We start from the raw sequence: 22,691 nt of genomic DNA, 5'->3' as shown, positions 1-22,691 counted from the left end.
TTCGAACCCGTGACTCTCAGATTACGAATCGAGTGCCCTAAGCACTTGATCATGTCGGGGCACGTTACGTAGAATAAGTCATATGTATATATTTATATAAGTTTATATGTTTATCAAATAAATTACATAAAAGGATCTTAAGTGTGGATCTTGTTAATTTATTTTAAGAATAAATACTTAATGATTGTTTAGCTTTTTTCGTAACATGAGAGTCACAATGAATGAATTTAATGTAAACATTTTGCCAAGTTTAATTACGAAACTTGATAGGAGTCGTACGTTATGTTTGTAACATATTGCTGTCGAGAGTTTAGAGTGTCGCGTGAAATTTATTGATGTTTAGAATACCGAAAACAGACGATAAGGAAGTAATGATAAATAGTTTGGTTTGGTGTTTTATGGCGCGAAGCAAGTAGGCTATCTGTGCCAAAGATAAATAAATTGTTATCAATAAATATAAAGATTTGAAATGAATAGTAAAAGAAGAGAGACAATAAAAATTAGGAGACGAGATGTTACGAAACGGAATTAGACCAAAGAACAGTAAAAAGGAAAGTTAATCGTTGTGGAATCCCTTACGATTAATACAGGCCTAACAAGTGATATATTTCTGTGAGTATTGAAAAATATAACGAAAATAATTTACTTCGTCGAAGTGAGTACTGAGCATATATTTATATCTTTAATCTTTTAAAATCAAAGTTACGGCTTAACTTCCGTTTGAACTATCTTATAAAGAAAGCCAACTAAGCCAAAAGTTACCACTAACAAACGTAAGCCTTATCGAAAGAATCTGATTATGTTATGGCGAAATAGGAAAGAAGAAATTTATTTTATTACAAAAACATATGACAAAATTAAAAAATGTGATGATAATTTCACGTGTACAAACTTGCAGCTTTAGAAAAATTGACACAAATTGACACCAACCTTCCTAAAAATAAAAGTATACCTCGAGACCTACCAAAAATCAAATGTATCACAGAAAATCTTCAAATAAAACGTTTAAAAAACACAAAGTATAAAGGATAAACACAGAGCTGAAATTTTCTGCAAAAATGAATTTAATCCTTGCAGCAGACTTGCAGGTGTAACTTACTCTGAAGATTTCAATTATCGTCATTAATACGTAAAATCATATACTGTAAAGGCTTAACTATCAACTGGAGCAATTCTGGATTAACCATTAAGTAAAATAAGTGCGTGCTTAAGGCACCAAGAGAAGAGAAGAACCACAGACTTTTTTTCCCCTAGCTATTATGCCCTAAACTCTTTCACTGCCACACTCAATTTTAGTCACTTTTTTGTTCTCATCTGCTGTGTTTGTCTTTACTCTGCGTTGTTAAAAAAAAAACGTTTTCTTTGGCTTGGTGAGTGACTAAAGTTTTGAGAAACTAAGTATCTGAATTAAGAAATTGATTTGTGAAAGATTACTATTAAGAGCAGAACAGAATGTTGATAAAACTTCAAGTAAAAGTTGATCATATATTATATTGTCTTACCTTGAATATACAATATTTTTCTCAATTGTTTCTTCTGCTGTGGCTACTTACAAGAAATTATAGGCAGTGTAACTTGTTTTATCTTTTACTGCTGTATTCAGTCACATCTACAGAAAAATAAGAGAATAAATCCATGGAAACATAAGTCAAATGAAATCTTGACAGATCTGTACAGAGATGTGGCTAGTTTAATGTTTTTTGACTTCTATTTTTGTACATTATAATGGGGTTATTATATCATTTGTTTTAGTTTTATTTGGGTTAGTATTGCATTATTTGTGTGTTTTGTAATATTTTTGTGTTTCTCACTGAACCTTTTCTGAGCCATAATTTTTTTGGTTTCAGATAACTTGCTGTTAAAAGAACCTCCTTTGTGTGCGAGTATGTTTTAAAATTTATCATACCAAGAAAAATTTTAGAAAGGAATGCTACTCTAGCAATACCACCATTCATAGATTACATGTAACCTATTAGAGTATTTGGACATAATGTATACCCTTGTGATTGTGTAATAATATAAACAGATCTGAAGCTGAGAATTACTTAGGGGATAAAAACAAGGGTGTCCGGTCTTAAATCACATTTAAGATCAGGCACCCTTGTATTTATCCCCATTCATAAGTAGCCAAAAAAATTGTCAAATATGCCATTTTTAGACCCAAAAATGCAGATCACAATTGTATTCTTCTCATTTCTTCCTTGATCCTATCCTGACGTCATAATGCCCCAACCTGGCCCATCCTTCTGGTGATATTTTGTTATGAGACAAATGAACAATCCGAGACAGAAACATGGAGACAACAACGACTAACTTTTAGGTGTAATTCAATTATTTTGTGACTATAAATTAAGATCAGTATGTGTTGTATTACATTTCTAAAAAGCTAGGAAAACAATTGAATGATAGGAGCAGTCTAAAAGAGATAATTAGATAGACCTTTTAGGTCAAATTACATGAGGCTTTGACATGTACGACAACAAGTCTTAACATTGTTATGTATACACCATACTACTAGTAGTAGTACAGTACTGTGGCACTGTGGTCATACGAAGATACTGTAGAGAACCGACAAATCAACAAAATCAATTTAGAATTGTCTGAAAAAGTGCATGAATTGAACAAGTTCATGTTAGCAAGGTCAGTACTGAGTACTTGGCTTAACATTAGTGGCCTCAGTTGCAATGTATTAGCATTAGGCTTAACATTAGTGTTGTTATCTGAGAAATGAGTGACAATAATGTTAGGCCTAAATACTGTAACTAGTTTGGTGTAAGTACAATAGAAACACTGCTGTAGCCCGAAATAATGAAGTTCACTACTCGCAATTTGAGGCTGTCGTTTTGAATTTGCCTTTGCATCCAGTCATGCAGATATAGTTTCAGACATGTGCCTGGTTTGTTCGCTCATCCAAAGTCCCCAAGACAAAACTGAGCTCAAAATTGAGGTTACAACACATTCTTCAGATATTTGATTAGGATTAAGGTACTCTACAGGGTGGCCAGTAAGTTCCTACCCATCCATATATCTTATGTATCCAGTGTATCTGTGTGCTGTCCCTCATTCTTGCTGCATAATATTATGTGATGTCGTGTTCTGTGAGACATTTTCCTTGACATAACAGGGGTTATTGTTCCAAATGCCTTGGTAACAGCTGCCTCCAACTCATCATTAGTATTATAATGTTGTTTAGACACAATGCCCTTTATGTATCCCCAAAGATAGTTATCACCAGTATTCTTGCCTTCATGTATCCATGTACTTGTTACAATATGTTCTTCAAGTGTAAATGAGCATACATCGGCCATATTTCTCTGAAAAAAACAAAAAAAAACAAATTCATAATACATGCGTAATTGAATATAACATAATAACATATGGATGGGTAGGGACTTACGGTCCACTCTGTAGTCTAGGCCTAACCTGGTATTTAGTAGTTCAGTGTCCAATACAGTTTACATTTTATTATGTTTTTGTAACAAGTCAATGAGATACTGTTTACAAAAACATTTTTTTTTTGGGTAAAAGCCAATGGTGAGTTATACAAGAGAGAGTGATTATTGTATTCACTATCATCTCTTTGCCCCTAAATTTTCCTCGCATTTTGTTGAAAGAGAAGGGTTCAGTGACTGGCAAAATACTATTGCAATTGATCATCATGAAAGAAACACTACTCACCAAGAGTATGCTAATATACTTAACTTACAGACAAGGTTTAGGCTTGTAACAAGAGTTGGAAAACAAATTAAAGAAGAGTGCAATTATTGGGAACATGTCTTGGAGTGTGTAACAGCTGTTGTTTGTAGGTTAGTTGAAAGTAGCCTGGCTTTTTGAGGAACAGATGAAATTTGGTTCACTGCAGAATGGGAATTTTTTAGGGCTGCTTGAGCTCATAAGTCAGTTTGATCCATTTTTAGCAGTACACATTTCAAAATATGGAAATTTTGGAAAAGGAAATCCTTCCTACTTGTCCTAAATTACCTATGAAGAACTCATTAAACCATTGGTTCAGAAGGTCCACACATTCATTGTTGATGAAGTAAATTCTTCTATCACATATAGATCAGTTAAGTGTTGTACTTTGATACTTAAAAGATGGGCAGCCTGTTAAATGCTCTTTAACCTTTCTGGAACTGAAAAGTCATATTACTGATGAAATGGCAAACCAGATATCTCAGTACTTAAATGAAGTTTGCAAACTTAAATTTTCAAACCAGTCACCAAAGGGAGACACTAGAAGAGAAGCAGACAATATTTCAAATTCTATGCAAGAGCTTGAATTTGTCTTTATGTTGATCATGTGGGATGAGATTTTGCAAAAGTTTCATAAGGCAAGTCAAGTTCTGCAAAATGAGGATGTGAACTTAAAAACGTAGAGATCTGTACGGGTCATAAGCTGACCAGCTACATGCTTTAAGGGATGACTTTGAAAGATTTGATGCAGTATCAAAGGAAATCCTACCAGATATTGATTACAATGCAGCTCAAACGTGTCAGGAAGAAGGTACTCAATGACTGAGATGCAAAAGTAGATCTGAATGCCAGAGATGAATTTCATATCACCACCTTCTGCACAATTGTTGACAAATTAGATACCCGGATGAGAAGAAGAGAAAAGGTGTACAAAGACATAGCAAAGAGATTTTCTTTCCCAAGTGATGTGTCAATGATGTCACTTCATCTGCTGAAACTGAAAGGTACTCACAGTGTTCTTAAAAGCAAATTGATGCTTACCCAGAAGACTTGGACACTAATCTTTCTGCCAAACTTCAGCAGTTTTACTCATATGTGCACCATAAGTTCAGTGCAACAAAAATCTGTTATAAACAGATTCAGTCTTGCTGAATTTTATAAGATAATTTCAGAAGACAAAGTTGAGTGTGTGTGTCCAAATGTAGGCATTGAATTGCATATATTTTGGGCTCTTTTCTTTGATGTGTAGCCATTCTTCAAATTTCCATGCAACTTTGGCTCTGTAAGTTATTTTTTATTATTCTTTAATTTTTCAGGAGCCTTATTTACCTTTTGATGGTAATTTCTCATTGTTATTAATGTTATTACACCTTCTGAACTTGAAGTGTAGACAGTATGCTCCTCACACTATCCATGCATGAATGTCAGTTCCAAGTAACATGAATTTTGGATGTAGTTGGCTTTCTGAGTGTGATCTCGTGCCTCAGTCACTCCACCAGAAGCAGTTCCATTGTTTTCTCACACACCACTTGGATACTGTTTTCCATCCACATGTATCATAATTTTCTTCAATGGACAAAGAGTTCAGTTGTGGTACAGTCTCTCACATCAGTTCTTTGCATCCTATTCTCTTGTTTCCAGATGTTTTCTTTCTATGCTTTCAAAGGATGCTTCTCTTATTCCATTGCACTGGTCCTTTCGATTATGGAGGGGATTCAAGGTATTCATATGAACGCAGGTATAATATAATTTTCCGATACTATAATTTGGATTTTCGATAGATACTTGCGTTGTTTCACACATCCCACTTTTCTTTCTTTTTTAAAGCAGAATCTTTCAATTTTTGGCAAAACTAGTAGTGTTAGTCTGGTACAATTAAATAGAGGAAATAACATGGGTAACCCTGAATATGTGGCAGTCTCACTGGTTGAGGGTTGTGCTGATAAATTGCATGAGACACATTAGAATAAGTCATTTCAAATGGAGGGGAGGCAGAAGGCTTGTGGGATGCATGTAAAAATGTTTAGCTTATAGAGGGTAGCAATGCATGTGAATAGCTATTTATATAAGAGAAGGTAAGTAGTGCATGGAAATGTACCACCCTGATACCAATCTACTCCTCCAAGTAGTTAACACCTTCCCGCATTCAATTATTATTGGTGATCTCAATTCTAAACACCACACTTTTAACTGTAGAGCAATTAATCGAAACGGTATAATTCTAAATAACTTTATTTCTCAATATGGTCTTATAGTGGGCATCAACAATATCCCAACTCACACTCACCATGATGGGAACCAAGACATACTCGACCTAGTACTATTCACGTCAAACATATCTCTCCACATCCAAGATTTTACAGTTCTCCCTGACATTGGGAGCGATCATTACCCTATATCAGTAACTTTAAATATCGCCGATACTCAAACCTCCAATTCGCTCCCATATCTGTTTGATTTCTCTGCCACCAATTGGCATTCTTTTTGGGAATTCCTTGATCCAAACTTACCTCCAGTTATTACTCATGCTAACGACCCTAACACCATCGACAAATATTTACTTCAAATCACTAATGCAACAACAGAGACCATACAAAAAATAGTTCCCAAGCGACGCATTAACAACAACCCAAACTCAAAACTCATGGAAACTAACACGTGAAATACACACACTAATCACCAAAATGCGCAGACTCAGACGTCAGTTCATAACTTCCCGTAACCCCATGATTAAAACAGAAATTAATCGGGTAACCAGCCTAATTAAGCGCCGCATCAACGAACAAAGAGAACAAAACTGGAACGAGTTTTGTGACTCTTTAGACAAGTCTTATAAAGACCCAGCCACATTCTGGAAAAAGTTCAGAAGTATTTGTAATGACAACTCAACCAGCAAAATTCCTAATCTAAAATACAACAACACTGTTGCAACTAATGACATAGAGAAAGCCAACTTACTCGCTGAACACTACAAGCAGGTTTTCTCTACCCCCAATTCACCGCATTTTAATCATTCTTATATGTACACGGTCCAAAATTTTATCCAAAATAACATGGCAGCGTTCACTTCACATTTCCCATGCCGTTTGCCTCACGATAACTCTGTCTACAGCACTGCCCTTCAAAATCTAGTCAAGCCAATCACACCAGCCGAAATAAAACTGATTATTAAAACTCTAAAAAACACCGGCCCAGGCGAGGATGGTATACAAAATATCATTCTCAAAAAAGCTTCGCCTTTATTCTTAAAACATCTAACCGCTTTTTTCAACATTTCCTTTTATTCTGGCTATTATCCACCACAGTGTAAATCTGCCATTATTAAAGTCATACCTAAAACTAACCCAGCATCCAGCAACCCCAAAGATTATCGACCCATTAGTCTACTTAACAACATTGGAAAATTGTTAGAAAAGGTATTAGCTAATCGTATAACATGGTACCTGGAAAAACAAGAACTTCTCTCTGAAATACAAAACGCTTCCCGCAAAAATAGACAGACAGCTGATCACTTAGTTCGGCTTACCGAATCAGTTACTCAAGGTTTCAACAGAAATCACACCACAGTTGGCTTATTTTTAGATGTAAAACAGGCTTTTGACTCTGTTTGGCACCAAGGGCTTAAATTTAAACTCTTCCAGTTCAACTTTCCGCCTACCCTAATGAGTTGGATTTCCAGTTTCCTTGATGACAGATTAGCTAAAGTTAAAATCAGGAATGCTACATCTCACACTGTTCCCCTCTCAGCGGGAGTTCCCCAAGGATCAGTACTCAGCCCTTTGTTATACATTCTTTATGTCAATGATATTCCCTTCCCGCCGCTCAAACATACTTATGCGTCGCAATATGCCGACGATATCGCGGTATGGAGCATATCACGTGATCCCTTCCTCACTGCCACAAAAGTTCAAGCCACATTAGACAAGATTACCACCTGGTGTAATACCTGGCGAGTAGAACTCAATGCCTCCAAAACGCAGGCCATAATATTTAAACGTAAAATTACGCGGAAGAATAAATCCCTTCCCAAAGTCAAACTGAAATTGGCAAACACTGAAATTCAATTTTCGTCTACTATTAAATTCCTGGGCATCATATTTAACAGAAAGCTAACATGGACAAATCACTTTCAGTCAATCCTTTCTAAAATTTATAAACGTATCTTTTACCTAAGACGCATCAGCAGCATAGTCCGTGGGTGTAGATCTAGCACGATTCTCGCCATCTACAAAACCTATATTCGGTCAATAATCGAATACGGTAACATGATTACGGTATCCGCTCCCTCCACCCATCTTAAGAAATTGCAACAAGCCCAAAATCTGGCCATCCGTCTCGAGCTCCGTCTTCCCAGATATGCTCCGTTAGCATACATTAATAGAGCTAGCTCCATCCCGCCTCTCAAAAAGAGACTCATCTATCTTGCAGCTAAATACTATAAGAAAGCAAAAAACCGGACACCATTAACAAACCAAATTCCACTATTAGCAGCTACCCGTGCTGCATTGGCAATGATACCTCTCGCCTTATAATTACATACACGCCATGAATGTAAACTCAAGTGTATAACCATTTATGTTTTCCTTTTCAGCATCGGGCACTGGTGAGGTTGGTTTCTTTCGGCGCCTCACCAGTGAAAGTGGGTTTTCTCGGGGTACTCCCGTTTCCCCCCACAGCTAAATTTCCGTTTGATTGGATCTATAGATCCCGGCCCTGAGAAGAGGCACGTCATTTGACTTACTGTATTCAAACATAAATTCTATTATCATTTTAGTTCTCAAAATTTCAAATAATCATAACGTCTCGTGACAACAACTCCTGTCCATGTCGACGCACTGTGTTTGCATCTCCCTGCTCTCTCCACGTCAATCAATCTAAACACATCTCATCGTAAGCCTGTGGATGTGGTTCTGGATCTCCCTTCGTCCTCTCTTCGGCGGGCCTTACCGTGCTGACTCTCAGCTCTTCATGACGCTCCTCCTGATGAAAATTTATACCATATTAGACTCGCGGTCATCTATGACCATCACATTCGGAAAAATAAACCATTCGCCAGCCATTGGAACCTTACTCCATCACTCCTATTCTCACTTACACTAGTTATTCTTGCCATGTGTGGGGTGAAGAGAAACAGCAGTTTCTGACCGCCCCTGGTTATTTTTCGTTCATAATGAACGAAATCATAATTTAACCAAAATTCCTACCGTGACCTAAGTGCATGGAAATGCATTTTCAGTCGAGAAAGTAATGACATTTATAACATTAAATATATGTGATGAAGAGGGGAAATGTATGTGCTGCTTAACCAGTCTATAGAATGATATTCCTAATGTATTGAAAATGTGATTTAAATTATAAGATATAAAAATGTTCAATATAAGGAACTCCATGCCATTTTCTGACCTACCAAGGAATTAAAAAAATGCAGAAAAACAAGTGGACAGTTTGATTCATCTCACACAAATACAGCTATTTCATTTTACATCAACAAATATTTGTGTTAAAAATAGCTATTTAAGTCCCAGCAAAAATAGTTACATAGTTCATAAAGTTAAAATTTGAAACTGAATAACTGCACATTGTGATTAAAAGAGAGCATTTAGTAACTTCTGTAGAGTAAAATAACAGTGTATAAAGACATCATTACCTTGTGAAATTTTAAAGCATATTTGGTCATACACAAATTTACAAGATTTATGGAGCAGAATAATCAATAGTGTCATTGATATTCTTGTACTTAAAAGCATACATTTACTTCAATGTATTAATTCACTCACGAATGATTAGCTGAAAAGATTCTAAAATTGTCACACTACTAGTACATCTCGATTGTAACACCAGAATCACTTCCAAAAAGTTATTAATGATATTTTAAAAAGTGGTGCTTACATGTGTCAATTTTACCTACTGTTTATTTTTATTGATACTTTATGGTAGTCTTCATATAATGAGAGACATTCAGTTATGTATGATATTGTGTTTCCTGTATAATAAGATATGCATACAGTTTTATTATTGTACATATAATTTAAACAGGTGATTTTCCATTGTTTATTTGTTTTTTAAAGCACAATAATTTTATCACGAGAATCTGGTATTGTCTTTATGTACAAGAACATTACAGATTCTGATGATATTTCTTTAATTGTTGGAGTGGTACATAAAGCCGTAGAAAGAGGAACTGGGTTGGAAGTTGCTGTTAAGAAGATTTATTTAACCTAGCAACCTGATAAAGAAGGTTTAATTACTGAACTATTAATATTGTGTGATGTGAAACATCTGAACCTTGTGAACTGTGTGGATAGTTACCTTGTAAGAGATGAACTCTGGGAAAGTGTTCTTAGTGTTACATATTAGTTAATTCTTCTGTAATTTTAATTTTACATTCTGTAGAGTGTACGCTAAGGTAATACCTATTTAACTTAGTAGGACAATTTTGAGTAACACTTGGTTTAAGAATAATTTTACGTATCACTCTCACAGGTTTACTTTTTTAAAATTTTGGTAATAAATAATACGATAATTTTTATGTGAGAGATTGTAGGATGTAGCCACAATTGCTTTTGATACACTGATTTTCATTTCATTCTATGTATATTATAACCATAAGTTTTGAAGCCATAAACAAAACACATTCAAATTGCTCTGAGTACACTGCATATTTTTAAAACACAATTCCAGGATACAAGCTACAATGTGGGATTAAACAATGTATCCTTGGTTTTGGAGGTGACTGATGAAGTAGGAACCACAATGCAGTGACGATACATTGTTTTTCAACTTTAACCTCCAATTTGCTAGTTTTATATAAGAAGTTTAGAAATCAGGAGAGTGAGATGTGCGTGCTCGAGCCCCCAACATCCCACAAGATCTTAAATTTATTTGAAGAAAGTGTGCAATCACAATTCTTTCATTTTTTCAGTGGGCTTTCTCAAGCAGTTGAAAGAGAATGCCATCTTGTGATTCTATTATAGATTTTAGATCAATTTCATCAGTTTCTGTTAAAACATTATTGGGAAATGTCACAAAACTTTTCATGTTTACAGAGTCATCTGCATCAATCTTCTCAATCAAAGTTTGGATTTCACTAGAATCATCATAACAAATAACTTCTCTACAATCTCTGCCATTATCGAGAATAAATCCACAGTTTCAAAAGCACTTTATTACACATTCATCTTTTATGTATTTGATTGAATGACATGAAAATGCAATTGCATCTAACACGTCAATTTTCATGTTCATTTCAGATGCTCCCTTACAGTCGTCCATGTTTGCAAAAATATGCTGAAGGATTAGTATTATGTATTTCAATTTTATAAACTGTATAATTCCAAAATCTACTGGCTGTAGAACTGATGTTGTACATGGAGATAGAAAGACTAAGCAAACAATTGAAAGTTAAACTTTTGGGTCACAAATTGCATTATACAGGAAAAGTACAATATTCCTATTTTCTTGTTCCATTCTCTTGTTTAACTTGTTCAAAAATTTATGAAATATAGCACTTGTTATCCATGCTTTATTATTCGCTTTCCATTTCACAGGAAGTTGACTCTTCCTTAAATTTTTGAAACAGTGCAGATTTTCACTTTTACCTGTTACCCATGGGTTCTCTTGTTTTTTGTCAGCAAATTCTTCCAAAAGTGCAGTCAGTAATTTATTTGAATAGTGACCTTTGGAATAATGATGGCAGAAAAAATGAACAGAATATATCTAACCAATATTTACTATAACAAAATGTCTGAGAATTTATTAATATTTAAACACATTATTATTTAAACAATAATTTATTTTTAAAGAAATATTTAAAGAAATTATTAATCAAATAAGATTTAATATTTAATCAAAAATATTTTTTCTGCCTTACTCAGGTTCTAATCATACTTGTTGATTGATATGAGAGATAGTTTTACATCTATGTTATGCAAATTCCATATGTAGAGGGCCTTTTATAAAAGAAATGATAATGCTGATAATTAAGATAATGCTGCAAAATTTTGATATTTACTGCTTGTACAGGTTTCCACCTTTTCCAGTTTCTGGTTTAAACAGGTTTTACTGTATTAATTTCAAAACATTATTTTTTCTCATGTCAAAATGACATTGTTATAACAAAGTTAAAATAACTTCAGAATTCATGCTATAATGAATAATAAATATTATCAGTATAAAAATGAATCTCCAAAAATATGTTTCTCAGTGAGAAGAATGAAACTGTTTATAACCAGTAAAGAAATATTCGGTATGATGTAGCTTGGTGTAAGATGAAGATGAGATTCTACATCAAAAATAAGATTCCTTTTTAAGTTTTGATATTAACCAACACCGATAATCTCAACTCGCTTGTATACGCAGTCTAGTGGGAAATGATAAAAGATACCTAACTACCTTCTCTGATAAGGTTGGGTACTGTGTATTAATGTGCAAGTAAAATAATGTGATTTTTGTTCAACACAAACTTTTACTTCAAGACACCTTGTGAAGCGATCTCCAGAAGCTGTTGTTTGTTTGAAGGTATCAAGTTATTTGGTAATGTGTGCAAAGTGATGAAAAAGTATTTTCTCATCCACTTACATCTACCATCACATTTGGAAAAATACTTATGAAGATCTTTCATGAAGTCCTTCAAGTGTCTCTTCATTATGTTCAAAATATTTTCAGCAAGTGTTTCAGATGAGTTCATAGCCATGTGAATGAAAAATGGAAAAAATTCCAGTTCACTACAACCAAAATGTGTACCCCAGAGCTCCAGTTTTGCAATCATTGCATTAACTTTGTCTTGCATGTAGAATACTGATATAAGCTTGCCTTGGAATGATATATTTCGGTTGTTTAATTGAACATATATCTATTGTTTAGCTTGCATTGCTTCCCATCATCACTTCTTTGGCAACAGATTTGATTAGTGTCTCTCCTCTTACTTCAATAGCTGTGGTATTTACAGTTACATATGATGATACAAAAGAGGTTTCCACAGATTTCACATTATCATCACCTGCCACAGTGTGCTTTACTTTCTGGGAGGCTGGAATGTCCCTTCTCTTTTCTTTGAAAAATTCAATAGCTTACACATGGTATTCCTCATGGTTTGTTTCAAAATGATGCTTGAGGTCTCCATACGTACGGCACATAATGAATTAGGCCTTCTTTCATTGCTTGTTCATCAAAATCCAATTTACAAATAATTTTCATCATATTTACATGATATTTTTGGTTTCTTTGCAGCTGGTACTTTTACACTATCAAACAGTTTTGGTGATTCATTAAATTGGTTCTCATAGCTATCACTACTTTATCTCATTTCCTTCACAATCTTTACCATTGCACTTCAGAAATCCTGTTCTTAACCAGTAATCTATGATGGCTCAGACACACCATCATAAAAAATAAATCTTCTTCCACATACCACCTAAAATTATCTTGTGTGATACCAGAAGTATATGTATCACACGTTTGTAAACACTGTTCTGGATAATAATAATCTAACTCTTGAAAGAGTGCTGAAGAAGTATAGCTACATTATTTTTTACTTCATGAAGAATTATTGGAAGAACTTTGGTGTGGATATTTGTATTAGATATATGATTACTGGCAGAATCTTGAGTAAGGAAAAGATTATTTATAAATGACTTTATTAAAGAATGATATATAAATGAAATTTTAAACTTTGTCTAGGTGATAATGGTATATTATTTGGTACTTGGCTCTTTGAATAATGTTCTCATGTAAACCTGTCTGTCTGAAAACGAAATAACAACAGTTGGTAAAGAAGCATGATATATTGATTGTTTTTAGTACAGAGGTTTTTGTTGTTTTTTCCTTTCTTTTTACAGAAGATGTCTGATTATAGTAATTTTTCAAAATGTGTTCAGACTATACTGTCTGATTATAGTAATTTTTCAAAATCTGTTCAATAACTATTGAAGTTCCTTTTTAAAACTCTCTACACTTGACAACAAAATTGGACACTTCTAAAACTTTAATATCTTGAGCGATAAAAATATTTAAAATAACATTTCAGCCAGTAATAGTGAATTTCTGTGTAAAAGTGATGTGGTTATCATAGTGTAAACTGTGTGGCTCTTATGTCTGATTATAGTAATTTTTCAAAATCTGTTCAATAACTATTGAAGTTCCTTTTTAAAACTCTCTACACTTGACAACAAAATTGGACACTTCTAAAACTTTAATATCTTGAGCGATAAAAATATTTAAAATAACATTTCAGCCAGTAATAGTGAATTTCTGTGTAAAAGTGATGTGGTTATCATAGTGTAAACTGTGTGGCTCTTTCTTCACTTCCAGTGCATTATAAGAAAGCACATCTTCAACAAATTTGTAAATATTCTTGTTAATTTACTGTTGGCAAGATTTAACTGTACTGAATATCAGTGAAAACTTATGCCTTTGATGTATAGTATATTTTGAATCTTCTGTCATAGAAGTTATTAATTGGAAAAAGAATAAGAATAAGAAAGGGCTGAGAGTTCAAATAAAATAAAACTTTAACAGTCTTAAAATAAACTAAAACTTTAGTTTTAGAATTTATAAATATTCCAAATGACAAAACTCGTTCAAGTTATAAAGAACACACATTTAAAAATACTGCAGGTGGTGGCCTAGTCTTTTGGGATGAACTAGAAACGTGAAAAATCTGCTGAGTATATAATGTAAACAGTATTGTGCTAATAACATTGTTTACTAATAATAACAGAAGAGTTTTTCTCTGCATGTGAAGGACCACCATATCTCCAAAGGATAGAGCCTAGAAACCTCAAAATTGGCATCAATACTAAGTGGACTTTCAGGTTGTGCATCTGAGTTTTATTGCTTATTCACATATTTGTGCATCTGTTTAGAAAAGAAGCTAGGAAAAAACATATAGGAAAGAATATGTGACAGCCATATCTTCAGATTTTAGAAACCTAAAATTTCGCACCCATACCAAGAGACCTCTGAAGGTGTGCATCTAAGTACTGTTTATCCATGTGCATATACATCTATCCAAGGAGGCAAAGTAGCAGAAAACAACAGAGAAAAGAAGTGGTTCCTTGTATTAAAAATAAAAATCACAGACAGACAAGCATGTGTACATATACATCTTTTTAAGGAGGCAAATTGTAAAAGAAACAACATTGAAAAGAGATTTTTGCCTACATAACAACTTTTAATATAAAGAATAGTCAATGCAATTTGTTAATAGCATGTTCCAACAAAAGCTTTTGTCATGTTGCTTCAGTAGAAATGTTCATAGGTATTACTTTTATAATTAAATGGGTTCAAGATACAATATCATAGTTGTTTAGTAAAGGTGGAATATTCTGTTTCTGGGGGCCTGGCATGCCCAGATGGTTAGGGTGATCAATTTGTAGTGTTAAGGTTGTAGGTTTGAATCCCTGTTACATCAAACATGCTTGTCCTTTCAGCTATGGAAGTATTTTCATGTGACTGTGAATCCCACTATTAATTACTCAAAGAGTAGCCCAAGCAGTGGTGGTGGGTGGTGATGACTAGCTATTTGTAGCTTTGTATAAAATTCAAGAACCAAACAATTTTTGGGAACCATGCCATCTTATTATGAGGTAAGGCCTATACCATCCCACCAATTGACAGTCATGTGTTACTCATTCATTTCTTTTGAGAGGGCCCATGTGCCATGATGCATGGCTGGTCCATCTCTGTTATATTGAGTATGTGAACCTAATAATCTGAGCATAGCAAGTAGTTTCATTTATATAACAACATCTAATGTATATAATAGCCAGGATGATTTGCCAACAGTCCATTCCAGCAATGGCTTTTATGTCATGTTGATTAGCTATAGAAGTATAATTTAATATTGCTCTTTATCTATGTTCTGAAAATATAAAATGAAATATATAAATAACAAAACTTGAAACCATTTGTTGATTTGTTTGAAGTTTTTTATTAAAAATGTTAGTGATATAACAAAGTACTAAAACAACTTAAGATTAATGTTGCACAGGGGCAGTTACTCAAGGTTGTTGGTCTTGACATGCAAAGCCAGTGCTTTTCTCAGGGGCAGATTTATGGTGGGTGCTCCAGTGGATGTTAAAACAACTAATATATCAACCAACAATGAGATCAAAGTGGTTATATCTGCTGTTTATGAAAATAAACAAACATTAACATTCCCTTATTCCATCTCATGTTTGAATTGTTTTCTACAGATATATATAAACATATCCATATATAAAGAAATAAAAGCAACAAGCACACTGAATTGAAATTATAGTAATAGTTAAAAATCTTTATCTTTCAGGTTCTTCAAGGAGAAGAATTTCTGCATCTCAACAGTGTAATCCATAGGGACATTAAAAGTTTGAATATGTTAGTTTGAATGGATTAGAGCATAAAACTAGTTAAGTTTTGAAACGTAATGACTTTGCAAACTTTTCAGATTTGGTTATCAAAAAACAAATTAACTACAGATGATTTCTTTTTTCCAGATTACTTTAATTTGTCTATTGTCCATTGAAAATCAGGACTATCTAAAACAAATAATAATACAAGTCTCTCTTTTATATACTTCTAATATTTAGCCACAGTAAAGAAATTATGATGGAAAAGGAAATATTTCTGTAGTTAACGTGTTTTACAATAATTTAGAACTTTTACAATATTTCAGCAATTTACAGCTTTTAAGTTGTAATGATTAGTAGATTTTATCTTATGTGTATAGATAGTTTCATAGAAACTTTTGTCTCTCACCATCCAGCCAAACTGATTAGTTCTGTTATTCAGTAAAATTGTATTTGGCTCTAACTAGTTGGAGGAAAAAGATAGATTTGAAATATTGTTTCTCACACACCTGGATAAAATAACAATGTTTAATAAAAAATATGCACTTACTCGTTCTTATAACAATTTGTATACCCGTTGGTTTTAAATATTTTGCCAGAATTCAATGTCTACACCATGATTTTTGTTGTTAAAAATAATTCATTTCATTTGTAAGTAATCATAAACATGTATTATGAATTTGTTGAATCCCTACATGATAGCTCTAATTTACTTCATTATATAAAAATCATATTTACTCAGAAATATAAAATATTTGCATGTGCATCAGAGTGTTTCCAATATTTATATGCAGTACAAAATGTCTACCTTTTGATAATTCGATGTGTCTTTATTTTTTAAGATAATATATATCCATTCTTTATTTATCTTAAATTGTTACTGTTATATTTGATATTTTATGCTGTGGCTCTTTATTTCTTTCATTTTTACTTTAATATTAAAGTTTTAAATATTATTGAAATATAAATCCTAAATATTTCTTTTAGCTATGTAAAGTATTGAATATTTTCTCATCTTAATTTGATGTTTCTTGGTAAACTTACACTATATATTGAAACAAAACCACCTACATGACATAGCTATGCATTATTCTGTTAATGAATATGACTGTGATTTGACATAAAAACTAAGTTTTACATATGTGTATTACCAAGTAACATGCTAGCCCCCTTTAATGAAAGAAATTGTCATAGACTACTTGAAGGTGTATAAGGTTAACGATGACCTGAAGATAACCTAAGAAGGTTGAAACATTGTTTTCTACTTTATTAGTGGAAATGTTTACATATATAGCAGCCATCTGGTGATACAAATTGTGTATTTAGTTGGATTTTACATTCTTTTAACACCAGTAACATCAAAACAACAGTTTGTTTCAAGTTCTTTGTTCTGAAACTAAGCAACAAACTTGTACAAATCAGCAGACTGTAACAAATTTTTGTATGTTGACAAATTTTATTTGTGCATTTGGATTATTATTTTTATTTTACAATCAAACTTTGTAATAGAAGAAGAACAAATCAAAATTTGAGTTAACTATTTGAGTATGTTTTTATTAAATTATCTGTAACAAATGGTAATAAAATTTTATTTTGTTATAAATTTAAGTGAATATTGAAAAAAAGTTTTGTAAAAAAGCTGATTTTACAGGAGGAGAATGGACAAAAAGGATGTTATACAACTGGATAAAGTAGAAGTAGTTTTAACAGTTAACTTTTGCTACCTAAGTTGATACTAACAAACTGACTACAAAACTGTAACAATTGTTAATATGCTTTAAGTTAATTTTGTAAGACTAACTTGAAATTCTCTCCAAGTCATCATTAAATACCTTCATGTCTTCAACCTAAATGTCTTCATTTTTTCTCACATGAAAACATTGTTATTCTTGATTCTTTCCATCATGTAGCTGACTTTGGATTATGTGCTGTAATAACACCAGAGTGAAGTAAACAAGCAATGGCTGGCATTTCTTGCTGGATGGCTTCAGAAATTGTAACAGTGAAGTAATATGGGCCTGAGGTTGACATCTGGTCATTTGAAATTATGACTGTTGAGATGATTGAAGGTGAACATCTTTATTTTAATACAGATCTTCTCATGGTAAGTGTTACCAAGCAATATTTACAGCCAAGGAGAAAGAGAAGATTGAATTTTCAACTTTCTCCTTATTAGAATGTCTTCCCTTTTTTCAATTTTGTATGTAAATACTTTGAGATGGTTGTAGAAAACTTTGATTTAATAACTCTAAGAGAGCCTTCCACCAGATAAAATTAAGGTATTTCAAAATCAATTTCCAGATCCTTCAAGAATTTGTGTGACTTAATGCTTTGCTTAAGTTAAAAACAGAAATGATCACAGCACCCAAATTCTTAAAAGTTTTTTATTTTTATATGTTCAAAACACAATTGTTTTCTTTGGTTAAAATGTCTTTCAGCAACTACAGGGAACAGCTATAATGATAAAAATGAAAACAAGACTTTGCACATTACTCACTCATATGGATATGCTTGTAGTCATGAAGTCCCAATCCTTTATCAAGTATTTAATCTTACAGCCAGAAATGGGAAGCTGGACATTACAAAAACAAATTATACTTCTCATGTCTATTTTATCTCTAAACACTTTTTCACAGAGTTATTTCACATGCTCAGCTGCATGCGTTGTTTTGGGTAGACCAAACTTTTGTATCTCTTGCAGTGTCAATTGTTCTATGGTAGATTCTTCTAAGTTGGCTTTAATACTGTGATTTTATCCCCGTTATAGATCATCCTATATGTTAAGAAGAAATTGTTGTTTGTTTTTAATTTAAAGCTTAAATATACAAATGTTTAACTTGAAGAAATATTAATTAGATCCTGTCTCACTTACTTATCAACTATGTTTTAATTCTGTGAGAACTATTTCAAGTTATCTTGTGATTTATTTCTGTGGTAAGTTTTGACAGAATGAAACCAGTCGAAATATAGTTTTATTAATATGGATTTGAGAAATTTCATTTCATAACAGTTCATACCTATTGATATAAATATCGTGTACAAATATATAACGTATGTATAGTATACTTCTACTCAGTGTTTTGTGAAGCTTTGAGGAAATGTTAAGAAGAACAATCTGTATAACCATCCCTAATTGTGAATTTAAATGCTAGGGTTAAGGATAGCGACTTGTAGATAGAGCCCACTCGCAAATGTTGCTTATAATTTACCCAAGTTCCAAAAATGAGGATCATGAATAATTTTGCAAGAACAGGACACATAGTTCAATTAAGATTCATTTATTTTTCAAACAAATGTATTATGGTTTGAAATACGAGCTCACTTAAGCTCCATTTAGAAGGTAAAAGTAGAAAACATCAACAAAAAATACTTCTGAAAATATTCCCATAAAAATCTATTCACGTTTCTAATGTTTCTAGTAAATGAATATTTGCTGTAAAATTATTATCGATGCTACAACTGTAGCTACCAGTTTGGCTGCCAATTTTGATTTCATTACTTTAAGTCACACAATTTTTTTGTATTCACAAACCTCTTGTAGAGGCCTCATAATCACATATATTACATACAAAACAAGTACAAAAATCAAATATACAGTTATATATAATTGAATGCACCTAATACTATTTGTTATTGCTCATATCAAAGGACACACAATAATATAACGTTGTGAACAAGAACGAACAAGTTTAAAATAGAACTGAAAGAACGAATTGCCATCATTATGAATAACATACCTGGAATAAACAAAATTTATTTTATTTCTTAACTGACCCTTATAAAATGACAACAGATTTAAATGGATATCTGCGGCGATACACCTTTGTACCATAATATACAAATAATTTATTAAAGTTGATTAGCACCAGAAGATGCTATACTATTCTAGTTCACACGCATAATGTTTAAAAAGTCAAACACAACTAGAACAAATTATGCTTCTACTTAATTCCAAATCAATTAAATTCCTTAATGTTACACACAATAGCAACTGGATTTAACATTAGTTAAGCACACGAACTGGTAACACAAAAGCTGTAAATAACAACAACAAAAAACTCTTAGTTCAAAGGTGTTTTCAAGTGTCACCAAGAAATTTAAACATTTAAATCGTTTCTTGATTACTAGTAATACTTTTTATATCAGTATTAAACAATTAGTCATTTGTCGAACTCCACTTTTATTCTATCGGTGACATCCTGAATACACAAAACAAAGTTGCTAATGAAAGCTTCAGATGTGAGTACTTAAGACTGACAAGCTGAAATAACATGCTAATGACAGAAATTATAATCCCGAAGCAGTTCGTTCTGTTGTCTTCGAGAAATTTCTTTGGTGTATCAGTTAAATATAAAGCGCGAATGTTTCGTGTGCACAGTTCCTGAAACGTTCTAATGAGTCGGTGTTACCTTTGATGTCAGCAGTAAAGCTGTAGATAATAGAGAAGTTATCGAATTCCAAGCAACTGGGAATCAAGGTTTTGACATCTTCCTTGTTTTGAAAATAAACCAGATTCACTACTGTTCGAATAACAATGTAAACATTAAGTTTTGAGTTCTTGACACAGTAAATTAATATTTTTCTTGAAACGTAAAAATTCACATTTGGCGATCTGTGATATTCGTAGAATTCTAATCTTAAATTTTTGCAAAAATACATCTTGTTTCATCGTTGAACAAATTAGGAAACTATAAGTAAAATGATATACGCCATAGTTGCTGGAGAGAAAGTCTGTATGTAGTAATTCTTTCGTGGTATAATTACATATATCTGTAAGCTGAGAGTTATGATTAAAAAAGTTGTTTTTTTAACTGTTATAGACATAGCAAAGATAAAGCTAAATAACTTGTTAACCAAAAATTGTATATAACAACAAATAAGTCCGCGCAGCCTACCGTCACAGTATGTGGTTTAGTTATTTGGACGCTCGTCTTGTAACCCGTGGGCCGCGAGATCGAAATCTTTCCACAAACGTGCCCACCCTTTCTCTTCTGGGGTGTAATAATGCCACAGTTAGTCCCATTGTTCGTGTATATAGAGTAGTTCAACCGTTTGGAATGTATAATGTTCAGTAGCTGTCTTTCTTTAACTCTGTCACTTCAAAATTGAGAACTGCTAGCGTAACATAGCCGTCGTTTAGCTGTATGCGAAATAAAAAAAACAACAAAATGTTCCAACATATGGGAAATAACTTTTAGTTATGTTTCTTGTAGGGGCGAAATTAACAAAATACTTCAACCTACGTTGTAGTATTTTCAATAAAATGTATTAAAACGTATAATAATGTTTTATACAGGGAATAATCCAGGTAAGAAATTTCACAACCAAGGTTTAAGTTTTTTTATTACACTATTGTACTATGATTAATTTTGAAACTGTGAAGAAAAAACTTGCCATAACAACATGACAATAGGCTATGCCGATTCTTCGTGTTTACCTATCTCAGGGTTGGAAACTGCTTTAACCTTCTACTAAATAATATGAAACGAAATTTATAAAAAGAAAACTAAGTGTATTGAGAAAAAAACAACTGTTTAAACTTTATTAGATTGCATTTTCCCTTATTCTTTCTCCATTTTATTAAACTTGCGTGAATCTTAATATAATTCTAAAGGGATGTACTAGTAATAACTGTTAATTTATAAAATACAGATCTATATAAAAGAATATAAACTTTAACTTTGAACGTAGCTTCTCCAAAATCTTCATCCATAACGCCGTAAAATACTCGTATGTGGCCTTATGTGCAAGCTGTTTCAGGTAGTGTATTGCTCATTTGTTTAGAGCATTATGTAACCAAGATGCGTAACAGTACGGTAGCATTTTATGATTTGCTATGACTTTATTAACAAAGTGAAATACTTAACTTACTCTGCACGTTACTGTGTCTCTTGTTCTTTTCTAAACAGAATTGACGATTGTTATTTAATAGTTTAGTGGAAAACAGTATTTTAATGTTATTAAAACGTTTATGGTCAATTTTGTTAAACCTTGGGGCGTATTTTTTTTGTTTAATCACCATACGGTAACTCCCTCTGTTGGACAACGGTAATTTTACGGACTTATAGCGCTAGAATCCTGGGTTTGATTCCCGCAGTGGACACATTAGATATTCCAATGTGGCTTTGCTCTGAAACAAACAAACAAACAAGACGATAGTAACAACCATATAAGATGGCTAAGCGTGCTAAGTGAGGGTCCAGGATTCACATTCTATTGTTTCAATAAGGCGTTCTGCCCGTTTGAACGTGGAAGCGCTGTAAGAGTGACAGTCAAAACCATGTTTTCAGAGATGATAGCGAAGCTGCTTGTACACGTATTTGAATTTTCTATATAAATCATTGAATATGGAATCATGAGAAATAATTGTCGCCATTAATTCGTGAGTTAGGTTTTGAATTTTAGCACTGACTTATAGATTTAATATGCCTTAATAATAACTTGTTCAAATACAAATATATTGGTTCATGTAGATCTAATGACAAATTGAAAAGAAAACGTTGTGGTTAAATCATTTGAGAATTCCTCCACCTCACTCCAATAGAGTGTTTCATCTCTTAAGGAATTTAAATAATTTAACATGATACTCGGAGAATAAGAAGAGAGGATAAGCGATGGTTACCTTGACATTGTAACGTGTTCCATCTACTGATGAATATAAATAGTTTGGTA

At 32.8% G+C, this 22,691-nt stretch overlaps 1 long non-coding RNA gene across 1 annotated transcript in view; it reads left to right on the top strand.

Annotated features, from left to right (window-relative positions):
- The first annotated feature begins 312 nt into the window (after positions 1 to 312).
- LOC143255419 (uncharacterized) overlaps positions 313 to 22,691 on the top strand; it is an 82,203-nt gene continuing 59,824 nt past the window's right edge. Inside the window, exons 1-2 of the long non-coding RNA XR_013030636.1 lie at positions 313 to 612; positions 17,930 to 18,123. This is a non-coding gene — a long non-coding RNA (uncharacterized LOC143255419). The remainder of the gene's footprint in view (positions 613 to 17,929; positions 18,124 to 22,691) is intronic.

This window comes from Tachypleus tridentatus, chromosome 7 (genome assembly GCF_004210375.1).
Source record: "Tachypleus tridentatus isolate NWPU-2018 chromosome 7, ASM421037v1, whole genome shotgun sequence".
NCBI classification, from domain to species: Eukaryota; Metazoa; Arthropoda; class Merostomata; order Xiphosura; family Limulidae; genus Tachypleus; species Tachypleus tridentatus.
The sequence above is the reverse complement of the archived record's forward strand: the minus strand, read 5'-3'. Positions and strand labels throughout refer to the sequence as shown.